The sequence below is a fragment of the Myzus persicae genome, unplaced genomic scaffold (genome assembly GCF_001856785.1).
Source record: "Myzus persicae strain clone G006 unplaced genomic scaffold, MPER_G0061.0, whole genome shotgun sequence".
Lineage (NCBI taxonomy): Eukaryota > Metazoa > Arthropoda > Insecta > Hemiptera > Aphididae > Myzus > Myzus persicae.
Genome location: NW_019101117.1, coordinates 12,166 through 16,195, shown reverse-complemented (window position 1 = coordinate 16,195; position 4,030 = coordinate 12,166).

The window sequence follows — 4,030 nt, the reverse complement described above, 5'->3', positions numbered from 1 at the left end:
CTCTCGTTCAACGACCGTCGACGCGAATATACGCCACCGTCTCCGATCACAAAAATATACATACACTTTATTATACCAGATATTGTTTCGTGTTCGACCATTTTTCTTGTGAATACCATATACACCATTAAACGTGTTCTTTTCACTACCGTGATCGTCAATTGCGTGTTGTTTTCCTTTTTTTTTTTTTCCTTTCTTTTTTTTTTTGGTTGCCTTCATCAAACCTCACCTCCAGACCGGCTCACCGTGATACACTATATCGCCGTAGCCGCGTCAATACAATATCACTGACCGTATTAGACTAGTGTTGTGTGCGTAATCTCAAAAGCTCCAAAAGCCGTAAGCTTTAGAGACAAATCAACAAGTACCAAATTAAACTGTAGAATTACGTTTATTTAGCAGAAAATAAAGTAAGAGTATAATAGCGTGTGCGCGTGTGACGAGAAGTTGCTCAGGTCTCCGTAGCTATGATACGTCTGCTCAGGCTGTCCCACGGGCTCCCTTATAAGTGATAGCGGCTCCTTTGATGTAGCGGCGCGTGCAGCTTGTATGTGTGCGTGTTTCGGTTGTTGTTGCCAATTCTTAGAATAGCGACTCGTGTCCATGATTTCTAGTCGTGTACATATTCTATATTATATTGTTGCAATATTTATGTTAATTATATATATGGAGCTTATGACCGTAATAACATTATGATATATTATATTATATTATATACTGTGTTATATACTATGTTATTATATAGCGAATAGTGGCGCCTAGAGTGTCAAGGCCCGCAAAACTAGTATACAAACGTCTCTTTATCTCTCTTAATAATGATTTAGAACTTAATAGTTTCTCTAAACCATAATAAGTCCTGTTTCCCACTTGGATTCTCGCTGCTACTTCCTTGGTGATATCATTTTTTTCAGTCACAATAGAACCAAGATATTTGAAAGAATTGACTCTTATTGAGATAGCCAAGGTAAGAGTGACCACACGCGAAGATATTATTAAGACAGTATTGCACACGGCATACGTGGCACAATATATTAATTACTATTAATAAGTGTCACAAGGAAAAGTGGATAAAAGATCCGTTGTGAATACTTAAATGGGACCTTGTAAAAGACCATGTGAACCGACTGTTTGTCTAGTATATAAAGGCCCCACATCAGGGAGACCGGACACACTATTTCTGCGAGACGACTAGTTGACAGTATTCATGCTAGAGATATTTGTCTTAAGTTGTAACATTACTCTGAATGTTTAAAAAAGTGTTTAAATACTAACCTACAACGTCAATAAAATTATAACAATAATTAATTTGTCAACGAGTAAATTCATTTGATTCGACCATTGTCAACCGAACTCCACATCTGGATCGCAACACTCTCTTAAATTTAAAATAGGCGATATCTAGATTATCATAATATTGTGTTAGGCATAATTCTTTTTTTTTTATTTTTAATTAAATATTGAACCAATAATCTGAATAAAAAATATTATAAAGGTTAATCAAAATCAGGATTTTTAAAAATATTTTCTAATAAATATTATATTTTAAAATAGCTCAAGAAAAATGTACGTAATCAGTTTTATGTTTTTTTTGTAATTTTATTTAATCTTAAAAAATTTTCCATTATATAAAGCTTACACCTAAAATCATAAAAAAATTTTTGTAGCTTACATTTTCAATATAAATGATGCTTATAAATTACATAGGGGAAGTTCTAAAAAAAATTGCCAGAATATTCAATAATCCATTGATTTATGTTGACTATACTGTCTGACCTCCTTTGCTCGGGTTAGATTAGGATAGGTTAAATAAATTGTATTGTAATTCACACAACACCATGTTAATCACATCCTTCTTTAATATTTTCTAAAATTATGAATAAAATGCATGGACCGGTCAAGTCAATTATTCGTTGCAGAATAATTAGCTTCAATAAAATAATATATACAATAAAATATAATAAATAAAGTAATATAATATAATATAATACATAATAAAATAAAATATAATATGATGTAATATATAATAAAAAAATCCAAGTATTCTAAATTCATGGTTCTCAAATATTTTAATTATATACCTATATCTACGTAAAGATGTGCACTTCAAAAACAAATTTTTAGGTTACAAAATAATGTATTTATGGCTCATAAAAAATGTCATTGATTGTAGTAATGGGATTAGTGAATACATATTATATAAATTGATGTTTAAAAAGTGGGTAAGTGGATAATGCTCTGCTATAGGTACAATAGGTGTCGATTAAGTCACTTTAATGAACGTGTTAAATTTGAATTCAATGATAAAAAATCAAAATGTACAAAAATAATTTTGAGTGAAGATGATAATCTTTTTCTATCACCATAACATATTACTAAGTAATTATATTTTATGATATTTTTGTGACAAAAGTAATTTATTTCACTATACTAAAATGGTCATAACTCATAAGTAATATGATGATAGGTTGAATTCATTTTCGTCAAAAAAATTGCATTTGCAAATTTCATTGTGTGTATGTAATATATCTACTATATAAGTTTCAAGTTACCAAGAAAAAAAAAATTTTAATTGAATACATTTGTTTAAAAATTTGAACTTAAAATACTCGAAAAAAAAATTTTGAATAGTTTGCACAAATAACATTTAATTGAAATCTATAAAAAAAAATTTAAAATTTAAATTTTTCATATAAAGCTCTTAAGGAGCCAAATCATTTGAACCTTTTATCAATTATAGAAAATGATAAAATAAACTTATGAAGGAAATCTAAAGTATCTACCGTTATTCATATGAATTACAAAAAAATAAGGACATCACTAAACAAGGAAAAGTTAATATCCAATGTTGTAAAAAATTGAAATTGTAGGATCATCTATTGCTTTTTTTTTAAATTTTAAACAATTACTAACTAATTAGACATACAGTGACATACCTAGTGATGTAAAATTATGGTAATTATTTTTTGAGTGAATATTAGGTAATTTTCTTTTTATTTATTTTATTTAATGAACAAACGGGCGTGAGCCCAGGTTAAAATTATTAGGTGAACAATACAATCATACAATAACGTAACATGAATAGTATAACAATGTATAAAATATAAATTAAACTAAAAAATGAATACAAAAATAAAACTATTAAAGGAACAACGCATCCTCATTGGCTAATTTCATTAATCTAGTAATGGGTTCATTTTTTAGATAGTTTCTAGTGCAGAAAGGTATAAAGAAAGGATGATTATTGCGGGTGGACCTAACAGGAACTCTAAAGTTAATGAGAGAAAGAAGTGATGGGGAATCGACCAAGCCTGTTAAGAGTTTGTTAAGGAATGTGAGATTATTGGAATGACGACGGTCAGCTAGGGAGGATAAGTTAAGCAAACAGAGAAGAGGAGTGTAATCGTGAAGGGTGCAGTTTACGTTAAGAGAATGTTTCATGTAACATAAAAATTTTCGCTGAACCCGTTCTAGTTGAAGACAAGCATCAGTTGATTGGGGATCCCATACAACTGAGCCGTATTCAACGATTGGACGTACAAGTGCACAATATATTGCTTTGAGGGAAGCGGAAAGCTTAAAGTCACTAGATATTCTTTTGACGAAACCCAATACCTTAAGGGCTTTTCATGTAACTCTGTCTATGTGAGCTCTAGGACAAAGAGAGGGAGTAAAAGTAAAACCAAGATCACAGATGCTAGTGTCAACTGGAATCAAATTAGAGCCATTCAATGAGTAAAGATGAGCAATAGGAGAGCGACTTCTTGTGAATGTCGTGGACCGGCACTTTTCGATATTTAATGTGAGACCGAGAGAATCAGCCAGAGAAACTATTTAAATCATCCTGGAGTTTGAGACAATCATCGACAGAGTTAATTTCGAGGAAAATCTTCATATCGTCGGCAAAACAAAGAAGTTTGCTATGTTTGAGAGAGGAGCTAGCACTGTTAACAAACAAAGAGAATAGAAGAGGTGATAGATGTCCCCCCTGGGGAACGCCTGAGGGAGATAAAAATGAGTCAGATTTAGTGTT